This window comes from Aythya ferina, assembly GCF_964211825.1.
Source record: "Aythya ferina genome assembly, chromosome: 22".
Lineage (NCBI taxonomy): Eukaryota > Metazoa > Chordata > Aves > Anseriformes > Anatidae > Aythya > Aythya ferina.
In genome coordinates this window covers 5,142,646-5,159,362 of record NC_140320.1, presented here as the reverse complement: position 1 = coordinate 5,159,362, position 16,717 = coordinate 5,142,646, and the positions used below count along the sequence as shown (strand labels likewise).

The 16,717-nt window shown below is 45.0% G+C and overlaps 1 long non-coding RNA gene across 1 annotated transcript in view; it reads left to right on the top strand.

Annotated features, from left to right (window-relative positions):
* LOC311422594 overlaps positions 1-16,717 on the top strand; it is a 107,566-nt gene that overhangs the window by 11,707 nt on the left and 79,142 nt on the right. Inside the window, exons 3-5 of the long non-coding RNA XR_014685425.1 lie at positions 5,953-6,030; positions 15,065-15,132; positions 15,820-15,932. This is a non-coding gene — a long non-coding RNA (uncharacterized lncRNA). The remainder of the gene's footprint in view (positions 1-5,952; positions 6,031-15,064; positions 15,133-15,819; positions 15,933-16,717) is intronic.

The window sequence follows — 16,717 nt, the reverse complement described above, 5'->3', positions numbered from 1 at the left end:
AGAGAGGCATTCATCCGCCTTCCTCTACCTGCAAGTCCCAAATTTCGGGATGGAGGAACACGTAGGAGTGATCAAGGCCAGCGATGCTTTGTGATATTTGAGCGTGGATGGTGGGGAAAGGGGAAAACACAGGGGGAAATCTCAACTCTTCCTGCCTCTTCCTCTCGACAGCAGCACTCCATCACCTGCCCGCTGCCTCCTGCAGGAGGCTGCTGGCTGCAGGTTGCAGAAATCTGCTCTGTCTCGGCTGGTAGCAGGCCTGTGCGTGGGGCTGGACGCTCCTTCAGGCCAAGGCACGACTTTCTGGCACACCGTCACATAGTTAGGAAGGATTTTCTGCGCCGTGCTTTGATGTGCACTCCTCTTTGCTCGCGGCTTTGCTGCTTATCTAAGTTAGCAATTTTAATTTTTGCTTCTTTGCTGACTCGGCCCGAGATGCTGCTATTGAAGTGATGAGTCATTTTGACTTGCATAAAAATTTGCATCCTGTTCCCAGTGGCACTAAGGGACAGGTTAAATGAACCATTTGGACGGTTGTGGGATGCCAGAGACAGCGATAACGTGTGCTGGGCTGCTCTTTTGTTACTCTTTGATTTGGATTATTTCTGTTCAGTTACTTTCTTAGATGTGGATTGCCGCCTTCTGCCCTGCCTCCCTTTCCTGTATTTCTGGGTTTGATTTGGTTAGGTTCATTGGTGTATTTTGGATTGTGGTTTTCCCTACTGGGCTGTGCCATCTAACCTCCTACCCTCTCGCTGTGCTGGAGCCCAGAAAGTTTCTGGGAGCGATACTAGGCTCAAATAGTCTCACTTGCATTGTCTTAGTGGAATTTATAAAAGGAAATGAACAATAAAATTCACATCGTAGTTCCAGGAACAGTTGAACATGTCCAGAAAGATGCACATTGCAGGCTTTAATGACAGAAAAAGAGCTGTTAAAAATAGAAACAAACTTTTAAATATGTTGTTCTTTGCCATTTTCTCATCTGTATCAAAAGTTTTTTGAGAGGAAAATCTGGTTAAAAAAATCCCCAAATATGAAACTTACTAAATTTCAGAACTTTTAGGATGTTTCCAAGAGATATGTAATTGTTCCACAGCTTTGTGAGATTTAGTAAGGGAAGATCGATGTTAATTTTTATCAATATATAGAAGTGGAATCACTGTGCTGAATTATAGGTGGTTGGAGAAATTATTACTAAGTGAGCTTGTGTCCCTGAGGGATACAATCTGAGCATGAATCCAGAGGAAGGAAGGGAGATTTGTTCTTGGCCTTAGCTCTGAGGTATCCATTAGTTGGATACCTCCTGCCAATTCAGCATGTGAGGTTGGACTGAGCGAGCCACCGTGTGTAACGATGATGCAGCATCACCTGTGTGCCAAGCCTGCCATGGGAAAGGACCTGCTGGAATCTTGGCTAGGATCTGGTTGCTACTTTCTGGAGCTGTAGTTAACTTTGAGTAAAGGGTTTGCGAAGAATTGGGTTCAAACATACAATAACTCCCACGGAAATGTAGGTCCTGCCTGGCCCGTATTACCGTGACACCAGGGTGTGCCCTAATTCTCTGAGCGTTATCCTCATGGCGTCCTGTCCTGCAAAAGGGAAACTGAGGCACGGAGGGGCTGAGTGACGTGACCCAAAGTTAGGCAGAGTTTCAGGGACTTGAATGAGGACTCTTCAAGAGTTTATGCCCGGATCTCCCCCGTGATATATCTGTCTCTGCTTTCAGCATCTGTATAGCCAGCTCCTTTGGTGTGTGTGTCTGTGTGATGTGCACGTACCAATGCAGAGACAGCATCTAGAAGCCAGAATGTACTTTGATGGTGAGGGGGTGGTTTGGAAGCGGGGTTTGTTATTAAACAGCCTCTTTGCGTGGGTAACACGTGTGTCTCTAAAAACACCCGGTGCCTCCCTGCTCTCCTCCTGTTTTAGGTCTCTAAAAAAAAAAAAAAAGATGCATAACAAATATCCCCACTCAGACCTGCCTTGTGTGTGCACCGAGCTCCAAGAGATATTTTACCGTGGCAGTGGGAACCTCAAAACCCCGGTGCCTCCATGTCACAAGGACTTCAATCGGATTTCAGCCTGCCGTGTGTGCAGCTCAGGGCCCGTTTTAACTGCATTTGCGCTGATTTGCTTCAAGTAGAAGACACCGGGTTATTTAGCATTATTGATTCCTCTTGACTTATTGGGCGCATTAGTTGCCGTTGACCCTGGCATCTTGCTGGAGCAGACTGGCGCGCCGTGTGACACCGCCTGGCTTTGTCCTTGCTCTGAGTCAATTCCTGGTTCACTCAGCAGATGTCTTTTGTTCTTGACAAAGATTGCTCATCCGATTGTTCGGGGGTTAGCGGGGGTGCCCCCTCCAGTCCCCGCTCCCCCTGCCTGTGCTGGGAACCAGCGGGAGCCCCCTTGCCTCGGCTCTCTCCCCCTGCTCCCCAGGGCTCTGCCTGGATGATTTCTGAAACCAGCTTCTTGTGAAAGCAAGCCAGTGAAAATAGGTTTGGGTAGGGTAAATTTTGGGGGGAAGCACCTGGGCTTCACCTGGAATAAATCAGCATCCATCCCTCCTTGGTTCTCGTTTGCATCAGCAGGGAATCTGGCCCACGCTGCCTAAAGAGCTGCGTTGCCCTGCTAGAAGGGATGGGGAAGGAGTTGAGGACTATGACAGGGATTTGTAAAGCAGCCTACAGGATTTGGGGGCCTGATCCACTCCTTTCTTATGCTAGGGTCCCCTAGATGAGACATTTTCAAATTAAAAGGAGGCTTTTCAAATCAAAAAGGATGCATTGCTGTAAAGCAATATGAAAACCCCTCTCTGTCAGTACGACTGCAATTCCTTGTGTACCTTTAGGACATGAGAGTACTCTGAAGCTCATGAAGCTGCAGCCTGGAGGAGGAAAAGCTGACAAATTATTGTTGCTGGTGGCTTCTCACAGAGTCCAGGGGTTTTCCTCGGGTACCAGCTGCTTGTGGGGTACGCGAGGTCTGGGCCAGCCCAGGGACAGGGCTCTGCCCCACTTCGGGGAGTACTGGTAACGTTTCTGCTCAGTGCCTTGCATGTGCTGAATTGCTTTTCTGTCCAAAGGATGAAGAAAAAGATCAATATGTCTGATTTCTGCCTCAGCTTACTGTAGCCAGGCCCCGCTCCTCAGCATCAGGCTTCTTCCTTGCAACTTCGTGCACAGCACCTGAAGCAGGTCCATAAAAGCTGCTCAGAGGCCCGTTACTTTTCATTATTATTCCTTTTTCTTCCATTATTACTTTGTCTCGGGAACTAAACATTTCTAATTTTATTGAATATAGCAGGGTTTAATTTAACACCGTGCTATTTCGACTGACCCCACAATAAATTGCGATGTTATCACCTTACCCCACTGACTGCAGCTTTGTTCCCGTGGCACAGGGATTCCTGGAAAAGTGTTTTTTTTTTTTTTTTTTCCTTTCTTTTTCTTTTTCTTTTTTTCTTTTTTTTTTTTTTTTTTTTCTTTTCTTTTTCTTTTTTTTTTTTTTTCTTTTTTTCTTCTTACTGGTTCTGCCAGCGGGAGTTGGAAGGGGAAAGGGCAAGATTAAATCTATATATATAAAAAAAAAAAAAAGCTGTGCAAGGAAAACTGCTTGTGGTGGTAATCTCACCTCTTGGTCAGTCCTGTATGTGATCCCCCTCTTCTGGTAGCCTGCGGAATTGGCCGCGGAGGGAAGTGTTGCAGGCTAGCGCAGACAATGGGGCTTTGGCAAAGCTGCTGGCAGTGGTGCCCTTTTCATCATCCTGCTGAAAGACCCTTTTGGCATCATATGGCAAGCTGTAATTCTGCTGCGCATCAGATTGGCCCCGTGTAACCCGTTTGCTGGTGGAAATTTGCAGCTGTGTGAGGGAGCCCCTCTGGAGCAGCATGTGGCCGGGTGCAGCTCAGCTCTGCTCCATGGGGCTCTGTTTTTGGTGTGTCTTGCAGGGCTGGCAGTGGGGGAGACGGGTGCTCCCCTGTCTGGCACCTGGTGGTGGATGCGTTTGTGCCTACGAGAAGTTGAGGTGTGAAACGCTGCCGTTCTGCTTCCGCGGTGCTTCGAGGTTTGTTTGCCTAGGTAAAAAGCAGAGCATCCTTCGGAGGGTCGTGCAAGGCACCACCAGGCAGCAGGCAAAAAAAATTGCAGATCAGGTGCCCAATCCATCTGGCATGGCTGGTGTCATTAGCTAACAGCAAATCCATCATGGTACGTGGGGAGGAGGAGAAATGGGAGCTGAGGATTGAAACTTCTGGGCTGGGAGAACTGCGGTGTTTTTCTGGGTGTAGGTACAGAGATTTTGTTTGGCTCAAAGCAGAGGTAGGGGCAAGCAGCCAACATTATATCCATATCTGAGCTTCATCTTCCAGAAACTGAATCTAATCATAAAGGTCATTGAGCTAAAGACATGTTCCTGACTAATTGTCTAATATCTGCCATCTTGCTCTGTCATATTCTTCTTTCTTTTGCAGCAGTAATCACATTGGAGTTCATAACCTCTACCCAGACGTTTTAAAGGAGGCAGGAAAATATTCTGGGGAAGGTATTGAATTACAAACTGGCTTTAAATTGAGAGAGAGCTGAAGGCGAAGAGAGAGCTCGTAATGCCCCCCAGCTTAAGGCAGCAGCATTCCCTTACTGCCATCCATCCTTGCTAGGGAGAGCGATGAGATGAACGGTGTTTTCTCCTTGTTCCTTCCTCCTGGGCTCTTTTCACTGCAATTTCTGGCTGCACGTGGCCAAAGGGCTGGAACATGGACGTGGGACCCGCTGTTGTACAAAAAATGAGCTGGAGAATCTTCCTGGAGGTCAGATTCTCCTGGAATAGGAAAATATCCTTATTTCCTCGTGTCTCTCCCATCCTGACCCTGAAACGGAGCCCTGCCATGGCAGAAGGTTTCTTCTGGCCCCTGCTGCATGTGGAAGTGTCAGGACTGTTTGTTTCATGGATCTGTCAGCTGGGGGAGATGTGTGTTGTCCTTACTGGAGTGGGAGCAAATTCCTGGGAGGGCATCAATGCCAAAGCACCCAGGCCATGGCAAGGTGACTTTGTTCTGTGTCCAAGCGTCCTCTTGGCCTTGGGTAGAGGGAGGTGAAAGGGGGTGATGAAGGGCTTTGTGTTAAGTGGTTTGGGCTCAGGGTCTTGGTTTTGTTGCTGGCGATGCTGTGGGTTTTGAGTCCCCTCACCTCCTTGTTTCTTCCTTTGCCTACCCTCTCGCTGTGCCTCGCAACCTAAATATCCAAGTCTGAGTGGTGTAACGGGGCCTCTGTGCCAAACAGCACCCCTGGGAAATGCCACAGTGCCGGTAACACTGGGGTGACCCTTCAGATTGAACCCGCTGGGCTTAAATCAGGTGACCTCTTCCCTCCTGGGGGAGCACCGTGGAAAGGGCCGAGGGCTGCAAACTGCAGGGGGACTGCAGGGGTTGTCTGACTGAAACCCTGGGCTTTGCCGTAATGGATCCATCTCCCTTCCTGCTAGAAAGTTTCCGAAGAGTAATAAATTCACTCTGGGTCTGCGCTGAATGCAAAATTGATCAGACTGCAGGAGCCACGGGGAATCAATTTGGGGTGTGTGTGTGTGCCGGCGCGTGCGCTGTCGGCAGCGCAGCCCGTGTGTGCGCTGCATGCACATTCACTCCCTTTCTCTGCCTCCTCCTGCACCGGCCTGCGGATGCCACAGAAAATTGATTTTTTTTTTTTTTTTTCCCTTATGAAATAAAAAAGGTGAACCATGGCATTAGGCAATTGTGAGCCATCTGTCTTGTCAGGACGCTTGTCGGAGGGAAAGCGCACAGGGTGGTTACACAGAATTATTCATTAAGAAAGAGCCGTGTAGGTTTCAGCCAGAAACACATCCTTCTGTGAGGGGGAAATATTCTTTTGTTTTTTATTTTTATTTTTTTCCATAAAAGCCCTCGGTAAGCACAGGTTCTCTCCCCTTTGCAGAAAAAGCCAGCACAGGCAGCAGCTCCAGCTGCATGGGGGTTTTCTTGCCGTGCTGCCCCGAAGCCAGATCCTGCCAAGGTGCTGAATCAGTCCTGAAAAAAAACAAGCACCTGCAGCATCTCCTACACACGGGAAGGATTGCAGCTTCCTAGGAACACTGAGATGAACTGAGATGTATCTTTTAAAAGGAACCAATCCAATAATGTACTGAACAAAGGCAGGGATGCTGAGCCATGACTGGGCACTTTCAGGGGGTTCCAAGGAGGCTGGCAGCCGGGTGGGTTCTTACCTCGGGAAGGGTTTGGGGACACGAGGGCATCCAAAAAAGTGGAGGCAGAGCTAAGGTGGGTCTGGTAGCCTCAGCAGGGTGTTTGTGTGCTCTTCCTTTTTGATTTTAACCTGACTCTGTTGTTGGTTTTTGGTTTTCTTTTCATACGTTTTGCTGCAATCTACAGCCAGGTTCTCAGCTGTTGCCACGGCAAAGGGCATTTCAGGATCGCTCCCTGTACACCAACTGCTGTAAAGCAAAAAGAAAGAGATTGCATTATGCTCCTCCTTCGTTTCATGAATATTCACTATTCTCAGAAGAAATCACAAAGTTTATGGGAGAGATTCGACTCCCAGCCTGCAAACTGTGCTCTCTGGCTATCCGGGAGGCAGGCTGCATCTTCCTTTTATTATTTCAATATTGTATCATGCTGAAGAGCCTCTGTTTTCAGATCATGTCAGAGATTACAAAGCCCCGCAACCCTCTTCTGTCCCCGAAGAATCAATCAACCTAAACTAATACTTTAATGACTCCTTTTCCTACCAAGGAAACAAATTCAGGCACACACACACACACACACACGAACAAAAAAAAAATTAAAGAAGCGAGGGGCTGAGGAGGACCTCGTCTGGTCAATGAAAGAAAGAGACGGATGTCTGGTGCCATGGCAATGGAACAGGGATTACTTTGCACTGGAAAATAGGTTCCTTTTTTTTTTTCTTTTTTCTTTTTTCTTTTTTTTTTTTTTTTTTTTTTTTTTTTTTCTATTCCAGTGTTTTTTCTCAGGCAGCTAAGAGTTGTCACTGAGTCTGAGAGGCCCATTTAGAGGAAAACGAGCCTCCGAGCAGAATTGAATGCTTGCTTTCACCGGCTGCTGCTTGAACAGTCTGCTTTGCTTTTTGGGCAAGTCGGGATGCAAACACCCATATTTGTTTAGAGCACTTTCACAATCGTGGTGTGTGCGTCTGTGGCTATACGTACCTATATAAAGTATGGGTAGCTGGATGCAGACCTGGGCTATTTCAGGCAGGCATTTGGTAGAAAACTGCAAAAACATCATAAAAAAAAAATACCCAGCGTGTCCAGGTATATTGTGTATGATTCCATGCAAATTTAGCATTTCACTGCCAGCATTATTCTGTCTGTTTTGGGGAGTATTTAGCATTTTGTTACCATTAGATCTCGAGTGGGATTAAATTCAGTTTAACACTGGTCAAGGTATTTTCTGACAAAAGGTATTTTTGGTGGAAAATGCTGGTTTATGGGGAGTTTTCAGACAAAGCGGTTTGGTTTTGTGCTGCTCCCCCTCTGCTCCCAATTCTGCATGTTTTTTTGGAAGCGAGTTACAAAGTTCCAAGCTGCAGAAAATATTTTGGTCAAGACAATGTTGTTTTGAAAATTCGTCTTATTACTGTAAACATTTTACAAAGAAATTGGCCAATGGAAACATACCAAAGTGACACCATTTTCAGGAGATTTTTTTTTTTTTTCTTAATTGCATTTTGAATTTTGGAACTTTTCAGAGGTTTTGGCTGTTCTGTTGTTTTTTGGGGTGAAAGAAAGGCTGGTTTGCAGACATGTTTACCTGCCTAGAGGTGAGGAGCTCTCTGGCCTGACCTGTTTCTTACTGAGCCCAGCCTCCAGACATGGGGGAACTAAGTTGAGCATTCACGGCAGGTAAATGAAGTCCAAGAGCTCTGAGGGACTTTTCTGAGCTGGCCAAAGGATCCTCAGGGATCCCAGCTCAGAGCTCTGCAGCACCAGAGGTCCCTGCAGCAGCTCTCCCCTCCACCAAATTTCCCTGTTTTGCCATCCCAGAGGACAAGAGAGCATTCCTCCCTACCCTACACGGCAGATATGACCCAGAAGTTAATTCCCTGTAACTCATGGCCCCAATTCTTCACTTCTTTGGGCTTTCCTGGCCATGGCTTTGCAAGGAGCTGGGCTGGTTTCAGGACAAGGCAGCTTTGGGTCATTCGGGCACGCGCGACAGCACAGGTTGCAATATATTTGCTTCCTGCTGATGCTCTGAGATGTTGTTGCTTTTTCACCGAAATAAAATTGCCTTCCCCTACGAGCCAAAATACGGTTTTAAAGTATGTTAATCGTATTCCGTACATGCCCTGCATTTAGCATAGCAGGGCCAGATTAAAGCCTTTGTGGTGCTGCTGGCACGTTTTCTGCTCTCTGTCCTTTCTGGGCTGAGTCGCTGCTACAAGCTGTGTTGTGGTGAACGGTGTGTGTACGTAGCCTCTCCTGTCGGGAATGAGAAACAGCTCCTCTCTTTGATCTTCCCTCATTTGCTAAAAAGTAACCCCAAATAATCCCTTTTATTATATTGGGGGTAGGTGGTGAAGGGCACCAGGATTCGAGAAATGTGCCCCTCCTTTCCGGCGATTGCTAACTGTGAAACAGAAAATCTCTGGCCAGGTAAAAAATTTGAGTTGTCATAGCAACAGCAGGATGGCTATTTATTTTTGGATTTCCATTTTCACTGATTTATTTAACACATTGACAATCCATTTATAATGAAGAGGAATTCAAGAGGGTTTTTGTTCCTGGCTAGGTTTATACTAATCCAAGGTTGGGTTACTTTTTCGCAGAAAATAAGCAAAGATGAAAGAGGTAAATAAAAAAGAAACCTTGTGGCTTTCAGGGGCTGCTCTTGTAGACACATACGGGTGCTGAGCGGAGCACAGGAGAGTGAAAACATGACTTCTTTGTGTATTTGATGTCTTCTAGATGAACCTTAGTGTTGTAAAATGGAGCAGAGACTTAAGTCCCATGCAGGTGTGGGGCAGAAGAGCAATAGATGCTCCCCACACCTGCCCTAGGTTGTGTGCATATGCCTGATGCTAAGTAGAGCACATCAGAGGCGTTGCAAGAGATTGATATGGCTCCATCTCCTTGCAGAGTCCCGGAGAGTCTGAAATGCTTTGTGCAGTGACTTCAGCCATTGCTGGACACGGCTTTGAGTTGAAACAAAGAGATAACCACAAGGTTTGTGGTACCTGGGAATTTTCTGAGCCATACACCAAGTTAGTCAAAGCATTTTGACAGCAGTGAAATGTAACAACAACAAAAAAAACAACAGCCCAACCCCAAACCCAAGAAATGCCTATCAGATATACCTTCTCCCCTTGAAATTTCATCTCAAAGTACGCCTCTGAATGACAGCAAATTTTAACAGCCGCACAAATAAAGCTTGAAAGTTTGGTGACTTTTGGAAACATCGGGAAATTGGGAAGTTTGAGGCAGGTTGTGCAAAAGCGAGCAGTGAAATCAGAGTGGAATAGCAGAGCAAAAGCAAGCCCAGCAGATTTCTGTCTGCGGAAAATGTCTGCGAGCACACAGCTGAAGCAAATTTCTGCATGGTTTTCCCGCAGCCCGTCTTTCTGCAATTGCTCTGCAGATTGGTTCCTCTCCGGGGTTTGTTTTCTCTGATGGATTTGGGTGACTAAGATTGATGGCTATAGAAGAACTAGTACTGATGACACATTTGTAAGGCTCAATAAAAATTGTGAGCCTGGCAGGTACCGGGGAAGTCTTCAATCATTTTCTTTTATTATTGCTATTTGTGGCCTGGCTCTGGACTATTTTCAAGACAAGTGCGACAGGCAGCCAGCAGTTGACCAAAGTAAGTGTTGCACTTTCGGTCAGATCTGTTAATTTGCAGAGAATGGGCTTGTTTTTGGGCCAGTCACTTCAGGGGAAGGTGAGCTCTGGCCTGTCTGTTAAATAAAATCAAGAATCATTTCTGGATCTGATCTTGAGCTTGCAGAGAGCAGAGTAGTGTCCATCGCAGTCACTGGAGATTTCCCCATTTATCCCAGTGAAGGGTTCAGCTTGCAAATTGTCTTCGGGGCTGAGAGTTGGGGGAAGGGTGGGAAAACCCAAGAAATCAACTTCCAGACATAAATACAATATGGACAAGTCATAAACATTATTAAAGCAAGTCTATCCCTGCAGGGCAGGTTTTTCTTCATAATGCTTTCCTGATTACGCTTCCGCAAAGCTGGGGAAGTGAATAGTGGGCTGATTATCCATGGACCATGATCTACATCAGTGTAGAACTGTTTCCATTGTATGTGAGAAGAGAACTTTGCATATTTACTGGAAGGGAATAGCCATCCTGCTTCTTATTCCGTCCTCAGCTTCACAGTGGGCCTGATCCAAAACACAGCGATGTCAATGACATTCTTTGTTTGGGCTCTTCTTATGTTCCGCATTACCATTGCAAAACCTGCCCTGTTTATCATCTTAAATATACATGCCATAAATAGACCTAGTACTGACGCAGTGTGTGATCAACCCCCAAATGATTTATCAAACGCTTTGGAATCAGGTAGATGAATGGGTGGGCAACTGGGAACTATTGCTGTGCAAAGGTCCAATGCAATGGCGAAAAAAAGAAACACAACCCAAAACAAAACTGACTGACTGACATATTAACATAATTCTCTGTTAAAAGAAAAAAGACAAAAGCACTCTTGAGGGAAATCCTAGTCATTTTACATGTTTTCCTGTATCTAGACTCCAGTTGTCTTGCTCATCTTAGTACCACTGACGTGGTTAGGATTCCATATAGAGCGTGGCACTGCTTGATGTGTGGATCTGAAGCTGATCCTTGGTCAATAGACAGAAAGAATCAGACTTTGTGTAAAGATTTGTGTTGGCAAGTGCATCACATAAAAGGCCTCTTATGCTTGATATGGTCAGAGTAGAAGAGAATTTTTAAGCAAGTGCACAAGGTGCATTAGTTTCCTTTCTCAATGATGAGCTGACAGAGTTTTTCCCAACATCTTAATTAGCATTCATTTACAAAGTATTAAACCATTTTTTCTTTTAAACATAAAGATCAGTGCTAGGAGCTATACATTCTGAAAGATAATTGCAGCGTGTAACTCTGGTGCCGCAACAATTTATACTGAAATATTGATGGATATGATCCAACCTTCTTTTTTCCCCCTACAACAATATTTCATAATCTTTTAAATATCTCTTTCCCATAAACTGCAGTACGAAGTGCAAGTCCTCTTATGCAACATAAGTTTAATGCATCTGGGTACTGCTTACCAAACGAAGGATTTCAGACAGATTTCTGTTTTCAGGTATTTTGTTTTCAGAAATAAAGCAGTGTAAATATGAATTTTATGAGGGATGTGAATAGTGTAAGATTCTCAGAAAGTTAAGGGCTCTGCTTTAATATTAGAAATCCAAAGTATCTTTTCTGATTAATATTCCCATAACTAAGAATGAAAAACTTTCATTTTCAAACAGAGGTGTAATGCTAAGTGACACTGCATAATCTCCTTAGGAGTCACTCTGCAGTCTTGCTGTGTGCTGCAGTTCTAGTGTTGGCCAAAGACTTGTGTAACGAGATCGAAATTCAAAGTGGTTATACCCAACACAGAGGGAATATTGGAGGGAAGGATGCCCAGATCCTAAACAGGGGTTGGAACAACAGTCAGTTTGAGTGGTTTGCATGTTTGCCCTGAAAATAAAACTTTGATTAAGCAAGTAACAGTCATCAATGGTCAAGATTTGGTCAATTTATAGAAATGGTGCAGAAAGCTGTTGGGTGTGCTGGAGGAGGAACTGTTGGAAGACTCCAACTGTTGGGTTAATTGGCACCGAAAGGTTTTGGGGTTACCTTTAACACTGCCATTGCTTCCTGCTCTATGAATGGAACAGAAACTATAGAGAAGGACCTGTGAAATTCAGTAAACATTCCTTGAATTTGCTCTAGCATCGGTGAGTTCTGTACTTACAGTGGGATTTGTGGTGATCTGAGCGCACCACCCATTTAGTGTGCCATTCTCCGGTGCTTTTCTGCTTACCTGCACAATTGCCTTTCCTACTTTTGTCTGACAGCATTCGCTCTCTTGGTACCTCGTTGTTGCTTTACATATGCTGTTTTTACATCCCGTCCTGTGTGCTAAAGAATTAAGCAGAACTTGTACAGGCAGCAGTTCTGAACCCTGCTGGTTCACCCCGGCTGTCCTGGAAAGTCCCCTGCGCTGACAATGAGACATAGATCAGCCTTTCTTCCCGTTCAGCCCTTGGCTTCTTTGGGAAGGCCACTAAGATGGATGCTCGCTGTGATAATGGTGCTGACATTTGCCCACCAGGAATTGGAGTGAGCCCATCATTTCATGTCCTATAGGTCTCCAGTAACAATCAGACACTAATGAGTGCCAGGCCATTAGAGGCCTGGCGTGCTCTCCAGCGAGTGTCCCCAGCTCGGTGTCCTCAGCCCATTCTCCATTGTATCTGCTAGGTATTGCCACAGTTTGCCCCGTCAGCAGAGATGTTGCACAACCAGCCAGTGACCACCCAGGGCTATTCTGTTTAGGCTGGGTGCCATCAGTTCTGGGCAAGTGTACAGATCATGTCTCGGGCTGTGCCAGACGCACTGTGGTTCCTATTCTGCCTGTGAGCCTGGCTGAACAAAAAAGGCTACATATATATGTGTATGTACCAGTTCTGTTCGTGTTACATACAATCTGACGCCCCATAGATGGTCTTTGGGGATTAATGATGCATCCAGTGCTGTACAGCATGGTTTGGCAACTGGGAGGGCTGGTGAATCCCCTGCCTGTCTTTCTTCTGCAAGTCTTTGAGTTTCTTTTCTGGCGCATACATGCATTGAAGTATGAGATGCAAATACTGCCAAAGCTTCTCGTAGAATAGATGACATTTATATTGTTATGCAGTTTGCTGATCTAAACATACCATTGCCTTGCCTTGATAGCCCAGGGCAAGTGCTAATCAGCTTCTTTCGTGGGCACCATGCCATCAGAAAGGGTGAACACAAATAGAGACAGTATGTGCATCATCTAGGAGCCTTGCAAGAACACGATTCCCAGCTGAGAGTATCCAAACGTGTCTGTCTCCTGAGCTTGCATGTTGGCATGTAAAAGCTAAGTGACAGCGTTAAATATAATGTATTTGGAATAAATCAGGGTTATATTCCTCCGTTGCTTCAAGCTAGATTTCCGTATGTAGGTCACATCGTCAATTGATGGAAAGCGGCACAGCCATGCTGAAGGCTCATGGATTTTGGAGCTGTTGGATTTTGATGTGCTGAGCATCCGGCCCTGTATGACTGCACTCTTGCCCCACATGGTGCTCTGCATAGAGGTAGAAAGGAGCCTAAGGAGAGCTGTCCTTCTTATTTTCCCCTCTGGGGCATCACCAAAGGCTGCTTGGTCTAAAGGGTAGCACACAGGATGAGTTTGGGCTCCTGTAGTGCATTTGTGGCTCTGTTACAAATACTGAAGAAACAAGAAAATGGGAAGTGGTGCAGCCCTGCAGCAGGTGCCCCATGGGGCTGAGGGATCTCCATCCCCAGGGATGTTCAGGGCATAACGAACAATGCCAGATTCAGCTTTGAGGTTAGCCCTGTGATGAGTGGAAGGGTGGCTTAGATGACTTTCAGCAATCTTTTACAACCTCCATGCAAAATACTTATTTTCTGCAGGTCTCTGTTGCTCATGAGTTTGTTGTGGATTAGCTGGCAGATAGGTCCAGCTTCTCCATCCTTGTCCTCGTTTTCAGTAGATTCTGAAGTGCCCCCCATGCCATGTCCTGCCTTCACCTGACTGTTTCTGTACTGCCCCCTCTTTCTTTTCTGTGCCATCCTTTGCACCCATGTCCTATTTGCTTTCATATTTATAGTCAGATTGGATTTTTCTGGCTGTGTTTTCAGGAAAATGCAGTCTGTGCGTATCATATCTAAACAATTGCATTTAAAAAATCCTTAAGATGTACTGAAAGTGGATACTTACGTGAAACAAGAGGGGGCTTTGGATGTACAAGTAGACCTCTAATAGCTGGCTTGAATTTGTTTTGGTAGTCTGGCCCTTATCCCAGCCTTTTTGAAAGATAATCATTGTTCAAAGATTTTCATACACCACAGTGTGCACTTTATACTTCGCTATGTAATGTAACCTTCCATGCATTCAAGGAAAACAGTTTACAGAGCTAATTGCCAAACTCTGCAGATATGATACTTTAAATGGGTTATGTTAGATAAGAGTTTATGCTAAAGAAGAAAAAAGGTTCTGGAGGCAAAACATTGTTTAGGGAATATTGATTTGCATGAATTAATGTTTTCACTTCAGTTGATGGTTAAAAATGGATACTTGAGCTAAGCCACATTTTTAGTGTAACATAAACGCATCCTTAGCTATAAGCCTGGGGTGCAAACTGAAGTCTATTGATTATTTTGTTTTCAAATCTGCAAACTTCAGCTGGCATCGGGTCAAACTATGCCTAAGATTATTTTTTTTTTAATTGAAAACAAACCCTGCGTGGACTCAGAGCTGGGAGGAGCCTTTGCAGTTCTCATTGTTACTTATTCACTGTAGACAATCCTCTCCACCCTTCTGTCTCAGCCTACTTATCTGTAAAATTAGGGGTAGTGTTAATGATCCACCTACCTGACACAGTTATTGTGGAAATCAAGTGATGAATATTTGTATGGTTTCATGCAATATTTGTACAAAGGTGCTGTAAGACCGTGGTGTATTACTTGTCCTGCAGGAGCTGCCATCTGCCACACACGTAGCTCACAAAGATTTAGACTGAAAGGGACACTTTGGCCTTAGGGAGTTAAGCAACTTTTGCAGAATGCAGACATTTTTTTTGCTGCAGCTTTTATTACTTATTTCCTATATTTTAATTCAGAGTATAGCCCAGCTGTTAGTTGTAGTTCTGTTGGCCCTATAGTTTGGGGTTATAGCACAAACAAGCTAAGAGGTTTAGCACTGTTTAGAAAGTGTTAGTAACCAACTAGATATAAAATTTGAGTTTAATTTACATTCATTTTCTCCCATGTAGCTAAAGGTCGGTGACTGAGAGAGATGGAACAAACCTGAGTGTTTTACAGCAGCCCAGCTGAACAAATGGTACGTGTATTTGTTTTCCATAATTCTGTTTATCTATCTTGTAATTTCTGTCATAATTACCTGAGCATTTCTAAAGGATGGTTGTAGATTCATAGCTCTAAAATGTGAGAGACGGAGAGTTATATTCACACAAGTCTGGTCTGAGACAATGAAAGTAGAAGTGTAAACGTGGAGCTGTGCTCGGTCAGCAGAGCATTGAGGGAGTGAATCCAGGGCTCCGAAGGTAGGAGTCCAGCTCTCCTGGCAGTCAGCAGAACCTCGAGGTGATGGCTCACAGCTTCTGTGTAGGAAGCTCTGCTTCCCTACAGGTGAGGTAAATGCCTGAAGTTGGACAAGTACCTGGAGCTATGCACCTTTTGCCAAGGTACCGCTGCTGATTTCAGTACACAAACCATGGAGAAGGCAGCACAGCCTGTACTGACTTCAGGCGTTGTTTCAGCGAGAGGCTGTGGCTCTTAATTAACTTTATACTGACAGGCATGTCCTCTGTGCTTAGCTGGACTTGCATATGTTTACCAGTGTACTGAAATACCTGCATTCTCCAGGCCTGGATGCACTACTCTTTTTAGGCATATATCAAACTTTCCGGTTGTGAACAGAGCTGGGATCTCCAGCAGTCAATGGCTCAGAAAATTGTAGAGATCGCATCTAATTCCACTACTGAGTGTGAATTTCCTTCTCTTTTAGGATCTACCAATACTGGTGAGGTTCCCTCTGTGAACTGGACAATGGAAGTTGCTGACCCCAATTCACGGTTGCTCTTCCCACTGGCAAACATCCTAAGGAGGAGCTGTTTTTAGGTGAGATGTTAAGCATTCACTCAATGGAAGTGATTGGGTTTTTATTTCTATTCGAATACCCTTAGTAATTGTGAACTGGGCTGATAATTAAGAACTAGGAAACTTTATACCCTGTTGCTAGGCTCACAGGTCCATTGCTTCTGGATAGATCTCTCTTTTCTCTTTCTTCCTCTGTTTCTATTCTTTGAATTTTTATTTTTTTTCGATTAGCTCCTGCTACATCTTGTGATTTGTTGCAGCTAAAATCGATCTCACCTGTGAATTTCACACTGTACCTGAAGGCACCACTATGTCTCTAAGTGTACGTGGGGTGCTGGCACTTGTGCAGGTTATGGAAATAGAATGAAGAATGGCAGGGTGGACTCAGCGCTGAAAAATCATGTAACGGGGAGGTAACTCAAAGAACTAATCAGAGACAGAAACATAAAAAGAAGTTATCTCCTGGAATGCAGAAAGTCAGGTAGAATGAAAGGCAAACCTGAAAACAGGGAATCTGTTTTACATCAGTGGAGGCAGAGGAGTGCCACCTGGGATTAGCTTGGCCATCACCAGCGCTTGGTGCTGCAGATAACGCGAGTTCCATAGCAACGAATTTCTAACTTGAAATTCCTGGCTGCAAGGGTGCGTGTTAACTAGAAAATGGACTTGTGTTTCTCTGAAATCATTAAAAAAAAAAACTAGCTTTATTTTATTTTCCACCCACCATCCTGCTCAGAAAATGGACTTATTTTTGAAGTCCCTAATTAAGCATGAAAATTTAGCGTTAGGCAGATGCTGTCATTTTC